Genomic DNA, 18,385 nt, shown 5'->3' with positions numbered 1-18,385 from the left:
AAGTCAGATGACCAAAATTAAGGTGTCAGCAGGCCTTATTCCCTCCAGAAGGAATATGGGAGATTCTGATCCTTGTCCCTTCCAGCTTCTGGTGGTGTCAAGTGTTCCTTGACTTGGGGTTCCAATTTCTGCCTCCGTGGTCACACTGCCTCCTCCTCCTCTGTGTGTCTCTCTTCTGTGTGTATCTTATAAGGACGCTGGTGATTGGATTCAGGACCCATCAGAATATCCAGAGAAATTTCCTCAGTTTAAGATCCTTAATTTGCTTAATTTGGTTACATCTGCAAAGACCCATTTTCTTTCTTTCTTTCTTTCTTTCTTTCTTTCTTTCTTTCTTTCTTTCTTTCTTTCTTTCTTTCTTTCTTTCTTTCTTTCTTTCTTTCTTTCTTTCTTTTTCTTTTTTTCTTTTTTGAGATGGAGTCTCACTGTTGTCACCTGGGCTGGAGTGCAAAGGCGTGATCTCGGCTCACTGCAAGCTCTGCCCCCCAGGTTCCAGCAATTCTCCCGCCTCAGCTTCCTGAGTAGCTGAGATTGCAGGCACCCGCCACCACGCCCAGCTAATTTTTGTATTTTTAGTAGAGACAGGGTTTCACCATGTTGGCCAGGCTAGTCTTGAACTCCTGACCTCAGGTGATCCATCTGCCTTGGCCTCCCAAATTGCTGGGATTACAGGCGTGAGCCACCATACCCAGCCCAAGGACTCATTTTCTAAATAAGGTAACGTTGACAAGTTCCAGGGACTAGGACTTCATATCTGTAGGTGACCATTATTCAGTTTCCTATACCACATGGCTCAACCCACTTTCAACCTTGAAATGGTCATTTGGTTAATTCTTTAGCATCAATAACAGATTTTGGATAGAATTTTAGAATCTTTCAGTGAAAACAAAAGGTCCTCTTTGGAGAAGTCAGGAGGGACTAGTCCCCTTTGGTATCACCTGATTGAAATTCCAAAAATTGGAGAACCAAGAAAGAATTCTGAAGGAATGGAGACTGATCATCCCAGTAACAATTTTGGAGACACATACATTTTAAGAAGGCTTCCAGGATTTCATGGGTGGCTTTTACAAGTGGAAAGCAATTTGTTCCTGGTAGAGCTGGGATATCAAATGAATTTTTTCACTGTAAGCAGTGAATAATATATTTATCAGGCCATCTCTTTAATTTCTAAGTGAGTGGTTTGATAGACATCCTAACTCTCAAGTCATATCCTTCCATACACTATGTCCAGGGACAGTGGCGAGTTAAGTTGAAAAACATTTTTGTAGAAACCAAAGAGTTCGACTGATACCTTTAGTACATCTTCTTAGCATTCTTAGAAAACTTTACATGTCACTATCATTCATTGTTTACATTTAACATCTTTATTATCCACTGATAAACTTCACCCAAGTGGATGACATTATATTAAAAAATATAATGGCTAAGAAATGTTATACATTGTTTCTCATTGCATTCTCTGGAAACTTCATTATGATTTGGCAACATCTTATAATACTAGGTCACTGGCTATGGTAGGTCACCTCTAGTGTTTATAAATTAGTTCAAGCATTTCCAGAAGCAAGAAGATTAAATCACATCCAGGAGTTATTTTTACATGACATCAACAATTAAAGTCACAGCTGAATCTAGTTTAACTACTGTTTAAGTCACCCAGTGGGCAGCACCAATAGATTGTAGCATCCTTTATATTTTTAGCCACATTCTTCGCATGAATAGCTGTCTACATTTGCTAAGATAAAACTACTATACTTCATTTAACTTTTCTAAAATAGACAATGCTTTGATCTACTAGAAACCCAGTGATATTTGATTTATTACATTTTTTGTAATATATACCATCTCCAAAGCAATTTTGAAGTGACTTATAGTATTAAACATGTTTAAGAAATATAATCATTATTTAACAAGAAAAGTTAAAACAAATAGGAACATAGATACAGGGGGACCTAGGATAAGACTATTATTGAAGGGAAGGCATCCATTTAGTTCTCAGCTTCTTGACAAAAGGATACATCTCAGTTCATAATTAACAGAATGCAGTAGCTACTGCCTCTTGTTAGCTTTCCTTCTCTTAGAAGACCCTGTCCTTTGACCACGTATGACCTACTTTTGGCTCTTCACAATTTTCCATCCTTCTAATAACAACAATTAGGTCAAGAAATGGAAATGTGACCCAAGTTAAGGGAATCAGCATTTATCCTTCAATAGCTACATTGACTCTGGGCAATGCTGGCACTTCTTGCCCATTGAGTTGCTAAATTTGGGCTTCAGAGAACATAATCCACAGACACTTGGGGAAGGTCAGTTTGCTTTAAGAGGAAGAGGTGTGAACGGGAAAAGACAGGCCAAGATTGTTTGTTTGTTTGTTTGTTTTTTAATCAGAGAGAAAAAGAGACTGAGAGCAAGAGAGGAAGAGAGGCAGAGCACTGGGTAAGAGGTTATCCTATTTCAGCCCTTTGAAGACCAGTCCTTGCATCTAAGCTATTGACTCTGTGAGCTGATTCAGTGTCTTCAGCTTACTTAAACCAGTAAGTCATTTTTTTGGTGCTAAAGTTAGCTTGGATTTGACATCTGTTACACTTGCAAACAAACAAAAAGCCCCAACTGATATTATATTGTTCTCATTTCTAATAGGGGATTTGTTTAACTTGATCTGAGGAGGTGTTTTTCTTCCCCTAGGATAGAATTCTAGGAGACATTGAAATATTATTCAAGAGGATCCTTATTAGGAAAAAACAAAAGTTGAGGAAACACTGGATAAGTTGTCCCACTGAAGTTGTATATCTATAAAATTGTTTAAATAAAAGAACATTTGGTTAAAATATCTTTTTCTATTTATTGCAAAACTACTTCTCCAGTGTTTCCTCAAAGTTTTTTTTTTTCATCAATAAGAATCATCAAAGTGAAGATGCATCAACTAAAAAGAAAACTGTGTTGCTCCATAAAGCAGTTCAAAACAGTAATGGATTACAGAACATTAATAAACTTAATTTTAAATTTAAATTAAGGCATTAATAAACAAGTGAGATTTTATTCCTTTTGGGGCCCTAGGTGTGTGAGAAGCACTGCTGATATTCTGACATAAAGGTTTAGCAGTCATGTCTCCATCCTTTCCTTTAAGCTCCTATCCCACTTTACCACAGAATTGATTGCAAGAGATGCTTTCACATAAAACCTTTTTTCTTCCTTGAAAATGATGTCTGAATCCACTCAAACTTTTCCACAGATATTTAGTTCATGTTCTAAGGTTTTCTGATATAAACTATGAGAAGTTTTTGTGCCTAAAATAACTAGTCTAATCCTCTGAGGAATGTCAGATTCTGATTAGAGCTAGACTCTGATAGACACACTAGGGAAACAGCTCAAAATTATCCTTTGAAGAATATTTAATACTTTACTCAATGCCATCATGATTTATATTAAGATCCCACAGCAGCCTGAAGACCCACCTCAGCTATGTTAGCAAATATTACCATTTGAATAGGGTTTAGGAAATATCTAAACTTTTCTTGTATGCTCAGAACATAAGTTTATCTTAGGTAATTATGTTGGTTGTGTATGTGTTTTCCCTACAGAATAACAAGGTCTATTTTTTAAGTATGGCTTATGGACTGAATCTTATTAATTTATAGAGATGTAATTAGTCAAGTGTATCAATGTTGACTGGTGTTCTTACGAATTCTCCCAAACATTTTAGGTGTATAAATTTAGAGTGGAATGTTTTCAAGTAAATCTGTTATTATTGTAGGAAGTTCCAAATTATCACAAAAATCACCTTTTTATCACATGTATGCAAAAATAAATCCTAGCCTTTGCACTGTGTACTGAAACACATCTAGTATACATACTGACACTGACACATTAGTATTGAAAGTATTATACTAACTTTATTAATAATATTTCTACTCCCTTGGGACTGTGGACTCCTCATTGGAATGTTAAAAGAATATAAGATGTTTTTCTGGTCATTCCCTTAAATGCTTGTTTATAGGAAAAATTACAGCTTAACTACCATAAATTCTTTCTAAACAAAGACAAAATTATTTCCTGAATAAGATATGTTGGTAGATTTAGTTCTTTTTTTAAAAACATAGCCCGTGTCAGGGCCATTGGTCACAAGTTTTTTATTAGTTAAATTATCTTACTTTTCAAAAACAGAAAATATCATGTACTTAGACTTATTATACATTTATGTATCATTTCATCTCACAGGACACTGAGGCAGCTTCTTTGTGGTTTATGTTAGACCAAACAAGTAAAGTTTCTTTTTTTCCATTAGTAAATAGTCATTTTACTAACGTTTTCTAATTATAGACTCAAAATAAATGGACATCATGTGAACATTTAAATCATGGCATCTATTTAGTCTGGGTGCATAATAAACTTCAATATCATAAGCATATTCAACTTTTTGACAGGTAACATTGAACAATGCTATTAATATCTGTATGTAGATTTTTTCATTTAGGTAAAATATTTTAGTTATGTAAGTTGTATTTTTAATTTATGTGTATTTGATTATATGCCATTTTGTAGTTATGCTTACATGCCTGATATAATATTGTTCCGGTTCATTTGTCATAAAATTAATAAGAACTAGTTTTTATTTAACAAGGCTTCTATTCAAGGCACAAATGAGCTCTTAGTTTTAAGTTGCCTAATCAAAAACACAAAAGTTTTTAAAAGCCTCCTTCTAAACAATGAAATCCATGTAATATCCCAGAAGGCCTAAGGAAAATGCATTCATGAACAATTTCTTACTTCAGTGTACCATCATTATAATGTTGCACCCCATTGCTTTGGCTGATAACATTCTTCAAGATAAATTTAAAACTCAGTAAAATGTTTTTTTACCTTGTAATCTCCGAACCATTTCTGATAAAAATTTAAGTTCTTGACTAAAATGTGGCATACACATTTCTGACCTCTCTCTGTTCTCTCTCTGCCTGTCTCTCTTTCTCTCTCTCTCTCTCTCTCTCTCTCTCTGTGTGTGTGTGTGTGTGTAACTCTTAATATCTGTAGATTAGCATTACAAAAAAAGAACCTAGAAGTGAGGTAAGCATAAAGTTTAGTATTAAGGAATTGAAGTAAAGGCAGGAAAACTAAGAATTTGAATAAATTACATGCAATTAGAATTTGTATAAATTACATGCAATAACATAGTAGGAATAATGGGATGTGAGTACAGAGATAAGAGAGGAAATCCATTAGGCAATTCCAAAACAAGAAAATTAGGAAAGACAATAGTGTCAGCCTCTTGCAGATTAATTAAAGAATGGGAATTGAGCCAATGTTCGAAAGGAAAGAACAGTACTATAATCTTCCTTTGAAAGCAATGGCAATGAACCATTTATCCTGTTGGTTTTACCTTGGCCTGGTGCCCAGACTGGACAATTAATAAAATATTCTTGCCACGGTATGGTACTGGCAACTTTATCTTGCTGCTGTTAACAAAATGTCATTAACAACTATATGCCCAGATCCGATCTATATTCTAAGTTTCAATGAAGTGAAAACAATCAGTAGAGAACAGCAATTGTAAATAAATCACCCTGGAACAGAGACCAATCTCTGCCCTTTCTTGTGGCATACATGTTGAGGAGAAGCACAAATCAACATCATTATTTTCATTACAAGGATCATGTATACAAGGAAATATCCAGAGGATATCTGGGTATCTGAATCAGCAGGACAGATTATTTGTAGGACTGCAAACGATCGAATGTTTAGGGGTCTACATTCACCACACTGGTTGTCATGAATATACAGTCAAAATAGTCTAGATAAACATTTTTCTTTTACCAGTAATAGCAAGATATTATAGTGCATTCAGTCTTATTCCAATAAGCTATTTCTAAATTAGAACCAGAATTTAATATTCTCCCTATTTCTCTAAGTATTTTAAAGATTAAGTGACCAAAAATACATTAGATTTTTTTAAAATTACAAAGGGATTTTCCAATATACCAAGTATGGCATCTCTATGGTTTCATTATAATTTACTTTTTATCCCTAATTTTTTTTTTTTTTTTTTTTGCTAATAGTAACATTATTATCTTATACATGTATTTTTAAATAAAATTCATATAATTGAATGATTCAACATATTATTTGATGCAAGAAATTTGGGCTTCTTTGCTGTTCCTTATTAGAAAAAAAAACTATTATAGTCATTTATTTCTGAAAATTCTTATACTGTACAATGTTAGCTGTAACTGGGGCCATTTAATCTTTTTCAAAATCACAATCGTATCCAAGAACAATAAAACACTCTCATTATTTCAGTCTTACTATATAAATACTAGAGAAATGTTGACAATTCAACCACTGTCTTTCATAACCCTTTCGAGTCACTACAAATAAATAAATACATTGCATGCAGTCTCAACAATATGATTGTAAATTTATGATAAGCATTCATTTTCTTTCTATCATCCTAAGTTTTAGAGTTTTTACACAACATCAACGGTTCACCAAAACTGAAGGTTTGATGAGTGCGCTGAATTTCAGTGAAAATCAAATTTCTTTTCCATATTGCTTTGCATTAGATAACAAAGACTTTAAAAGGTTGACTTGGCAGATAATATTATTTGTTACTTTTTATTGTAATGCAAAATGGAAATACACTCGCTTGTAATCTAAATGATTTTTGTAATGGTGGAAAAGATGTCTGGTTTGATTTTTAAACTAACCATTTATATGAATCACCATACCAAGCATGAAAATGAGAATATAAAATACTGAAGATTTTAGCTTTGCTACCATAATAGATTAGACTACTCTTCTGGAGATTTGATTATGTCAGTAGGGCCAGAAACACGCACATATACGCATTTACAGAAAACAGAGGACAGAGGCAGTAATTAGCTATTGAAGTGCGACCTCATTATTTAATGCTTTAACAAGGCATGTATCCACTCAGATAGCCAGAATAATAGTGATGGTAGAGCCCTCCAGAGCAGTGCACCTCATTTATATACCCATGTGGCAAGATCGTTTCAAGAAATATATTTTGAAATAACGGTTACCTAAAAATCTGTAGTTTATATCAAGGGTTGAAGATAAGCTACAACTAGCCTCTCTCCCTACGTACTGGGCCATTCTCACATTGCTAGAAATACCTGAGATTGGGTAATTTTTTTTTTTTTTTTTTTTTTTCTGAGACAGAGTTTTGCTCTGCCACCAGGCTGGAGTGCAGTGGTACGATATCAGTGCACTGCAACCTCCACCTCCCAGGTTCAACCAGTTCTCCTGCCTCAGCCTCCAGAGTAGCTGGGATTACAGGGACCCACGACCGCGCCCAGATAATGTTTGTATTTTTAGTAGAGACAGGGTTTCACCATCTTGGCCAGGCTGGTCTCGAACGCCTGACCTCGTGATCCACCTGCCTCGGCCTCCCAAAGTGCTGGGATTACAGGCGTGAGCCACTGCACCTAGCCGAGGCTGTGTAATTTATACCGAAAAGAGGGTAAATTAACTCACAGTTCTGCAGACTGTTCAGGAAGCATGGAGTTGGAATCTCCTTCTGGGGAAGCCTCTGGAAATTGACAATCATTGTGGAAGGTGAAGCAGGAGCTTGCAAGTCACATAGCAAGTCACAGAGCAAAAACAAGAAGGAGAGAGAGGGGAAGGTGTCACATACTTTTAAACAATCAGATCGCATGAGAACTCACTACTGTGAGAATAGTATCAAGAGGATGGTGCTGAACCATTCATGAGAAATTCACCCCTATGATCTAATCACCTCCCACCAGGCCCCACGTCCAACATTGGGAGACTGCAATTCAACATGAAATTTGAGCAGGGATATGTATCCAAAACGATATCACCCTGTTTTACTATAGTTATTGTAAAATCACTTTCATGAAGAGGCCTAATGATGCTTATTACAAAATTAATACCCTTAAAAGTACAATGATACTGAATCTTCGGAATAGTTAAGGGTTTTTCTTTTTTTCTTTTTTCTTTTTTTTTTTTTTTGGCTCAACTACATTTGTTTTAACTATTAATTTATGCACTGTTTATTTTAATCCATAATTTTTATTTTAATAGTTGTTTGAAATAATGAAAACTGCTTCTGGTGGTTTAAATGATAAATTCCTATATACTGTTTTACTACAAGTAGTTCTTTTAGTAATTGTATGACAAAACAAAGGACATTTCTTCTATACACAAAAGCTATCTTTAATCCACAGATTGTTGTTGGCTTCTGAGATATTAGGTATAAATATTTAGCTCATCCTCATAAAATATCCCCACTGAAATTAGGTGGAGTTCTGATTGGTTTGATGCTGAGGAATGTGGCTTATTATAGCACAGGCAACTGAAAAAGTATATGAAATAATTAAAATTGGAATCGGACACACCCATAATGCTCACTAGAAAACAATATAATTAAAACCACACTGATATATCGTATGACCTTGACCTAAATGGAGTCAGTCTTGAACAATTCAGCAAGGCCTGTTTATCTTTGCCTTTTAATATTTTTGCTCATCCTTCTTCAGTACTGAGAAGAAAAGCAAATGACTTATTTTTATTGGAAAGCACCCAAACATCTGTACATAGATTTCTATTCCACTAACCATCCAACTAGAGGTTGGGTCACTTCCTAAAGTATGTGCAACTCTGTATGCCTGTATGCAGACTCAACAAGGTGGGGCAAAATCTCATTTAATTTAGACAGCATGGTTAAGTAACTTAATTTAAAAAACTCTTTCAAATATTACATATTCAAGTTTAAACTCTTCCATTTGCCTGTAATTCCTAACATTCAATGATTGTTTACTTTTAATCTAAACTATTTGTTGTGTACTTACTAATAAAAAAAATTCAATTGCTCTTAGTATTTTCCTACCCTCTCTTTCCATCCCATTTTGTCTTCTACCACAAGAGGCGCAATGCACATACACGCAGACACCACAGCCTACATGTTCAAGGTCTTTTCACACCTCTTTAAACCGTGGCCCTGTAGCCATCCCTCAGGCCTAGAGTTACATACACTCTAGAGTGTAATCTGCCATCGGAAAATAGATCTAGGGAGGAGGACTGCAAAGACTCTGGAACTGAACTTGGGGCACTTATGCCAGAGTTCCAGGTTCCTGAACGATGGTTTAGAAATGGCAGCAGGCAGTTACAGCCCCTGAGTAAGTTCCCTTGATCTGTAAGATGTCTTACCCCCATAAGAAGGGGAAGACCAGAAGGGGATAAGAACAGACTCCTTTAAAGTATGGAGGCCCAAGGCAGGGCGACTATTACCTGGGAATATAGAGATCCAGGAAATGAGAATCACAGTCAAAGAGACAATGAGCTGTGACACCCCTTTGGGGAGCTCTAGTGGAGGCAGCTCTGAGTGAGAGGTAGGCTGAGCCAGACATTCTGCACTCAAGCAGAGAACTAGAGAGAGCAGGATTAAACTCCTATATCATAAATTGGACTTTTTGCATTTCTTATATTCTCTGTGTTTATGCCCTTAGGTATTGGTTTTTCTTAGTGTTATGCAATCTATTTTGTATTTTTCAGCCTATCTTAGCTGTGCTGTAGAGTGCTATCAATAACTTGAATCAGAACATTTAAAGGGGTCAGCATATCCGGGTGCAAGTGAGATGTGACAGAAATAACCAAAGGGAGAGGATATTAGGGAGAAAGTGAAATTGAAGAGAGCAAGGTCCAGATCATTCAAACTTTGTACATAGATAACCCTGAAAGTCCTGAGTTTAATTTAATTAAAAGATAATTTCACTTGTCTCACTTAACTTGTAATTTAATTTTTATATCACTAAATTAATCTGCATAAATTTATGATACAGACTATAATTTCCTAACTCAAAAGGTATATATGTCTCCCTATTGCCCACTATATCCTGTCTAATGCTTCTTTCACTCATTTAATATTTATTCATCATCTACTATATATCAAGGACTGTGCTAGGCAATGGGAATACAAAAACAAACAGAATAAACTTGGTACTGAACTCACACAGGATGCAGTAGAGATGCTAATAGGTAAAGAAGATAAGTACTGTGTAATCATAAAGAAAAAGAATAGAGTGTTAGGGAGAAAGTAGGAGACAGAGAAAGTAGAAAAGGGAAGAAAGTAGGAGAAATGAGTATTGGGGAGAAAGTAGGGGAAGGAGGAAGGTATTTGCCTACTTCAAATAAGGGAGACTACATTTAAGCAAATACATAAGAAAGAGAAGGAATCAGCCATTCACAAAGGAGGAAGAAGAATGTTCTAGGAAAAAGAACAGCATATGCAAAAGCCTTGAGGTGGGATTATTTGCCTTTTGCAGAAGTGAAAAAAGGACAGTGAGCGTAGAGTGTAACAAAGAAGAGGGAGAATGATGTTGGTATTGGCCAGGGACCAAATTAGGCAGGACCTTTTGGCAATATTCATGAGTTTGATTTTCTTTCTCACAACAAAGGATTGTCATTGAAGAATTTTCCACAAAACACTGGCATAAGCTAGTTTACATTTTATGAAACTCTCATTTGCTGTGTTGTTAAGAGTGAATTAGAATGGGGCATGAGTTGATCCTAAAGTACTATGAAAGGCTGGAATAGGCCAGTGAGAAACCACATGGTTTGGTTTTATTTCACAATAGAAATTAGGGGAATTAGGCAAATTTGAGTTATATTCTGGTGGCAGAATCTGACCAGTTATGTGAAATTTCTCCACTAAGCTGCAGTTTCATAGATGCAAATTTGGAAGAAAATAAATCTTTGGGATTTTTCTGGAGAGATCACAAAAGCAATAAAATGATTTACTGTCAATGATTAGAATATGAACTACAGAATTCAAACTGGAAAATAACAGATGGAAAGAGAGGAGAGGATTAATGGATGAAAGGAAAATTATTGAGCCAATACGTTTGAAATTTGAAATTTGTGGGAAAAGAGCTACAGTGTTGATACAAATCTGTTAGATTTTTTCCTTGTTTGTCTGTTGCATGCCAAGAAGCCAACTGCATATCCCTTAAATGTTAAAGGGAAAATTATAACCAAATCCTTCATAATACATAGCAGAACCTCATGGAAATTCCAGAAGAGGCTCATGAGATGACTCAGTGAAACCACCACTCATTTCTGTTTGCTCATTTATTTTTCATCAATGTCCAAGAGATAGGCTTTTTTCCTGACTTTAAAGTGTATTAATATATCTCTAATTATTTATCATTCACCTACATTCAGAGGACAGGGTAGATGAAACATATTGGAAAACTAGAGAAATAACCATGTAGTCAATAAACCATACAGCTAGAGTAAGAGAGCTAGAGGCACAAGAGGTTGTAGTTGGAGAGTGGAATGTTAGAAAACTGTGAATTCAGAAACAGCGCAATTTCAGATGACAAGAAGGTGTGACATGGGGTGGGAATGGAGTACTGAAAGAGAAGTTCTTGTCAGGGAACCAAAGCTATTCATTATATATTGAGCAAAGAAAGAAACAAAGGATGTTTCATGCCTGGGGTGTGAGAAGAGCTGAAGAACCAGAATCAAAATGAAGATTGCCAATCAGAAGACCAAACTGGAGGGCATGGAAAAAAAACAGGGAATTTTGTGGGTTAAAGATGGTAAATTTTTAATCTTAAAGGAGCACTGTATTTTATGGAGCAATGGAGACAAATAGGAGCAATGGAGACACACAGCACAGGTCTCAGCCCTGCACTGGCCCCAGTGGCCTATTGTTCCCTTTATCCCCCCAGGTTTCTGCATTATCCCTTGCAGGTCTCCTATACCTTCTGATACCTTTGTATTTAATCCTTTGGCAAATGAACTCTTGTTGGATTATTCTAATTTGGGTGTACTATTAATATCCTTTTAGGACCTTAAATGATCCATCAGTGAATCTAAAATGTCTTGTTCCCATTTTTCTCTTTCACATATATTGGTAAATAATAACTGTATTAGTCCGTTTTCACACTGCTAATAAAGACATACCCCAAACTGGGCAATTTACAAAAGAAAGAGGTTTAATGGACTTACAGGTCTACATGGCTGGGGAGGTCTCATGATCATGGTGGAAAGTGAAAGGCACATCTCACATGGCAGCAGACAAGAGAGCTTGTGCAGGAAAACTCCTCTTTTTAAAACCATCAGATCTCATGAGACTTATTCACTATCACGAGAACAGCACAGGAAAGACCTGCCCCCATGATTCAATTATCTCCCATGAGGTCTGTCCCACAACACATGGGAATTCAAGATGAGATTTGGGTGGGGACACAGCCAAACCATACCAATAATGATTAAATGTTGGGTAATTACAAATAACCCAAAACTATGCATATATTATCTAATACTAGATATGCAGTAGATTGTTCTTCCTCCATATTAAGGGCAAGGAAACTAAGGCTCAGGAATGTTATGTAGTCAGTAAGTTGCAGAACCAGCCTGAGTCCAATACCTATACTCTTAAATAAAATTGCTGTACTGATTCTGACACGGGGAACGTCAAGATAGCAGGGCCTCATCTCTGCACATAAGGAGAGAAGCATAATTTTAGTTAAAAAATTAATTAATGTATGTGTGTATGCAGGGATGTATGAATGTATGAATATGTATATAGACACATACACCATATACATATAAAACTTACAATTAATAAGTGATGATTTTCTTGGGTATATGTAAATGGCACAAGCGTTTAAAAAAAGTGTATGTATTCATTATAGACCAAGGAAAACAAAAGAAGAAAATGGTATACATTCCAAACAGTGAATGTCATTTATCTATATACAATGTGCCTTGTATTCTTTGGAAGTGAAAACTACTAGAATTTTTGAAACTTTTAGTTATAAAGGATGTGTGTGTGTGTGTGTGTGTGTGTGTCTGTGTGTATGTGTCTCTGTGGTATGTGTATGAGTTTATGTGCGTGTATTCTTCAAACAACAAACTGGTTGGTTGGTATAGAAAAAAATCCACTTAAAACTTGCCTGAATTTTATCAAAATAGGTCATGGCTTTGTAAAGTTTGCTTGATGCAAGCAGCATTTATTTTAGAAGTAGGAAGTTGAAGCCATTCGTTGCATACAGATAGTCACACAGGAAAACAGCTCAGTAAATTCAAAGCATGAAGAGCAAAGTTGTTATGATTACATTCTATTTCCATTTCATCTGACCTTACGGTGTGTGCTCATTATTTTCTGCTGCTTATCCAACCCATTCCCTAGTCCCCCTGAGTCTGAGGTCAATGCAATGGTATTTCCCCTTGAGAACATTATTACCTCACGCCCTATAATTGGCTAGTGGAATTAGAGAGATTGTGGTTATGGGAACAGAAAATTCCCCCTTTGACAAAAATGCAGAATTGTCATCGTTTGATTTACTTTCAGCCATTCAAACATTATTCAGTATTACAAGTTAAAAAACATCATTTCATTTTATTTTTCCTAAACAAAATTTGAGATTTTTCCTATAAAAGTGGACTAGTTAAAATGATTAGAAAAGACATATACAACTTGGAGAAATTCCAGATACTATCAATCCAGACACTTTTGCTGTAGAACAATCCTTCGACATCATTTACAATTCATGGGAGAGTTGTTTCCACATAAGGGAAGTTGTTATCTTCCAAGGTCATACAGAAGAGAGTATACAATATCTGACACAACAGAAACTGACAGAGGAATGTTCCTGAGGTTTTAAATTTGTCATTTTATCTGTAAAAACACAATTTTTTTTTATAAAATAGCCCATTTATGATTTGGCATTTCTGTTGTCAATACTTTACAGGTGAGAACAGTAGTTGGTGTATTTCAGGGAAATTTTTGGATCTTTTCTGAAGATACTAGAATTATAAAACTAAGTTGAAAATCCTACCATTCCCAAAGTGCATCTCTTAGGAGCAGAAGCTGAGGTGCATAAGTTTTTCCTTGGTAATCTTGTAAACAACAACTCTTAACCACTGGTGGCAAGGGAATGTGTCCATTCAGTACCATCAAAGACAGTTGAAATAAAAGAAACTGAAAATGGAGATCAGTTGGGTAGAGGCTACCCACTAACGAAATCTAATAGAGACATTGATAAAAACAGCTTTCATATTCATTGAAATTGGATAGTTCATATAGGCTTTTTTCTATTATATTTTAGATTGTTAAATAGTTAGGTACTGTTACTTTTGATTACTTGGCAGAATGCAAATAGAAATCTTACATGCATGCCATACCCTAGAGAGAAAGAGCAGGTAGAAGGGAGAGGGAGATGCAGAGGGACAGGGAGAGGAAGTGGGGGCATGGGGAGAGAGAGAGAAAGAGAGATAGAGAGAGAGGTATTTGGAGATGGCAATGTGCAGTGCAGCTAACATTCTTGTAGAATATTGAATACTTAGCATCCTTCACACTTCCTGAACACCAAACAAGATTTTTGGGATCAAGATTATTCCAAATACAGCATTCCCTTTCTTTGTTTCATTCTAAGGCTTAAAACAATGGCTTTTTTTTTTTTTTTAAGGACAGTAGCATTCCTGAAGGCTACAAACACAAGAGAAGGGAAAATGTTCATGAATCAAATCAACCAAGTTGTGTCTGTGTGTATTCTATGCACTGTAGACAATGTGGAAGAAAAAAGAGAGTGTATGAAGGACTATTTTGAAAACCAAAAGAACTGAGCTTTCAGATTCCAAGAACACCAAAACATACAAGGCAACTAGGGATCAGCTGGAGCACAAAGCCTGGTGAAATCTAAAACCTCACTCTTTGGGGAGGCTGAAGACTTGATCGAAATTGTACCTCATTTTTCACTATCATGCTGGGTTCCTCTACTTTGAGTAACTTTAAACCATATGGTCCTCAGCTGATTAATCTATTAATGAGGAATATGTTCTAGATTAGGGATTAGCATGCACGCTGGAGTCTTCCCCGTTCCTCAACCCACACCACCAATAGGCTTGGATGGTCACACCTTTCCTTGTTGAATCTAAAAATGCTGTATGTATTCTGTATCATGTATATGACAGAAATATAAACAGGAAGATGTGAAAAGGAGGTCTTAAATTATAATCTTTTATGGGAAACAAACTGCTTTGGATTAATCTTATCCTAAATCCACCGGTTTCTTGATTTCTACTATGCATGAAAATAACCCTGGAAGATTTTTTTTTTTTTTTCCAATAGCAGTGTTCAATTCAAGCCTTATCTTCAAAACTTCAAATTCAGTTGTCTTGGGGACAGAACCTAAGTATCCTTTTTGAAAAGCACCTTTCATGAATCTTATGTGCTGCAAGGGTTAATAACCATTAATTTGAAGGGGGAGTGGATCTAAAGGGATCAAAACAGTCACACTGGACAATACTTCCCAGGTAAGCATAACAAACAGAGGAGAGAGAGGGAAATACCAGGAGAGCTTGCTGCAGTATGTCTCTGTGTAGGAGGAAGGGATTTTGTTGGGCTTTAAAGGTTTAAGCAGGATCTAAATAAATACGGAAAAGAGGGGAGAGAAAATTTCAGATTGAGGAAGCAGAATAGATAAAAAGCACAAAAATGAAAAGCAACGTCATGAGGAGAAAGATGTTAAGGCTGCTCATGTTGTGAGCTATGAGAAATTAGATCTGCTAAATGTAGGGAAGATATAGAAACTGACCAGTTTTTATCCTTCAAAGGTTCTTTGAATTGTTGCTGTGCAACTGATGTAGGAGTGTTACAAAAGCATTCAACCTGAATTTTAAGTGACTGAATAAATAAGTTTTAAATACTTAAAGAAAAAAAATTCAGCCTTTTGATCTGATCAACAGAGTAGACAAGCCCTTACTCTAGTAGGAAATGCTGGTAACTAGAAATTCTGCTCTTCTTGTTTAGATCCTAGAAAGAAATGTAAATTGCTTTTGAAAATGTTTTCCTATGAAACCAGTGTAAGAATTCCACCACCAGTGGAACATAATTTAACTTGGTGTTAATGTTAGAGAAAACCCATACCATAAGAATTCTTTCTCTTTTTAGAACAACGTTGAAATCACTGGGGCAGAAAATGAAATTATTTTATACATCATTATGTCAGCATAAAGGCTAACAGAGAGCTTTATAGAATGTGAGTATTCAGCACGTGTATGAAATTAACAAAACATAATCAGTTCAGGGTCCTTCTGTTTTCTTTTCCAATTACTGCTTTTTTGTTTTCAAGCATTTGAGTTCTTGTAGCTGCATCTTTTTCCTAATTAAAGGCTTTTTGTTTGCTGTTTTCTCAGCCAACATAAATCATCCATCCAGCAAGCTTCTCAGTTGAGGATACATTTCTCATTTAGGATACATACAGTTTAGGATGCATTTCTGAAGTTATTTGTAAGATAATGTGAGCTCTTAAATAACTTGAGAGAAAACTCATTTAACATGATGTAAAGCATGATAGATATACCTAGACCATGATAAAAGAGCTTTACACATGATTTCTTTGCTATTTAACATTGGGTTTTGTAAGCTGCTAAAAATAACCCAGGCACACCTGTGTTATTAAACGATACTTTATACTGTGGAGTTTGGGTTATACTGTATTTCCACTTAAGTGTTGATGGCTAGGCAGCTGCTTAAATTTATCTGGTACATTTGAATGATTTCAAGTTAGTAGCATTTTCCATGATTAGCACAGTAATAATAATAGTAACTCATGAAATGTAAAGCTCTTCATTCAGCTCTGTCAATGATAGGCCATTATTGTTAATCTTGGCCTTTCTGCTTCCAGTAACTGCCACACAAATAAGAGATTGCATTAGGTCGTAATAATAATAATAATTCAACAGAGAATCAATGCTATGCATAAGCATAGACAAGTTATTTCTCAAACATTTGCTACTCTCCCTTTTATAGGCAAGCTGGAAATCACATTTTTTTTCTACAGGCTGTAAACATTCGTGAAATGTCTCAATGTCAGTGAGTATCCTCCAATTTCTATTTTTTAAAAAACATATGTTTATGAACCCGAAACAGAGAGAAATTCAAAAGTTTGGGGTTTGGATCAGAATAGGCCCAGACAGCTGGTGTCAGCTTGGAGGGTCTCCTAAAGAAGGCATATTCAAAGGGAAGATGTTTGGTTGTTTTCATTGTGAATGGATTCCACTCGGATCAATAATTTCTCAATATGAAACTAAGCCAAAATTTTCCACTTCTCAGCCAAATTGTTGTTGGATTTTCTTTTAACTCATCCATCATCTTCCTATCTCATATAATACATTTTCTCATTTTATTATGTATTCCCTTCTAGTCTTTTAAACAGTAAGTTCTTTTTTAGTCATATGCTATGTATACATGAGTATTCTATAACACGAATATATTTCCTTGTATATTTAGGAAATAATATTACCATTATTTCAATATGGCAAAGAAAGAATGTCCAGTCCAACTAGCCATCTGTTAGACTAGATGTTTTTATACTACATTCCTGTAGGGATTGTCTCAGTCAGGCATGAATAGTCACAGTGATGAATAATTCGCTACCGCTGGAAATCTTTGGATAACTCTCTATGTATTTGAACATTCTCTGTACAATGTAGTAGGATACTTTCTGTGTATGGTTCTCTCTAGTCTTTAACAACATAAAGGTAGAGCCTAATGTGTCTTCCACATGCTAGTGTACATGCTAGTCACGTTTCTTGCAGTAATTCCTCATATGACATAGTTTCCAAATCTATCCCTTATCAAAAAAAATTCTTCAAGACATTATCTGATTATAGAAAGATGCATCTATTAGGAGATGCAAGTATTAGAGTATGTAAGCAAAATATGTAGGTAAAGCAAAGTATTAGCTTGGATTTTTGTTTGGTTCTGTTTGCTCGTTTTTGGTCTTATGTCCTTCTTGTTGACTGTATCAAAGTGTATCATTGAATAAAATGACAAGTTTTGTATAGTTTGGATATTTGTCCCAGCCCAAATTTCATATTGAAATGCAATCCTCAATGTTGGAGGTGGGGCCTGCTGGGAGATGTTTGGATCATGGGGGCAAATCCTTCATGAATGGCTTGGGCCATCCCCTTAGTGAAAAGTGAGCTCTCACTCTCAGTTGATGGGTATCTGGTCCTTGAAAAGTGTGTGGCACCTTCCCTCCCGCCCCCACTCTCTCTCTCTCTGTTTTGCTCATGCTTTTGCCATGTAACATGCCTGCTCCCCCTTTGCCTTCTGGTATGGTTGTAAACTTCTCGAGGCCTCCCACAAGCCAAGTAGATGTTGGCACCATGCTTCCTAGAAAGCCTGCAGAACCATGAGACAAGTAAACCTCTTTTCTTTATAAATTACTCAGTCTCAGTTATTTCTTTATAGCATTGCAAGAATGGCCTAATACAACAAGTCGGCTAGTCAGTTGAACAGATACTGTTAATTGTTCACCACAACTAGTTGTGTTCACTACAACCATTGTTTATTCTTACTAGTTGAATTTCTAATGTATGCAAGTATCTAGCATGA

The sequence above is a fragment of the Chlorocebus sabaeus genome, chromosome 13, assembly GCF_047675955.1.
Source record: "Chlorocebus sabaeus isolate Y175 chromosome 13, mChlSab1.0.hap1, whole genome shotgun sequence".
NCBI lineage: Eukaryota > Metazoa > Chordata > Mammalia > Primates > Cercopithecidae > Chlorocebus > Chlorocebus sabaeus.
This window is presented reverse-complemented; position numbering follows the sequence as displayed.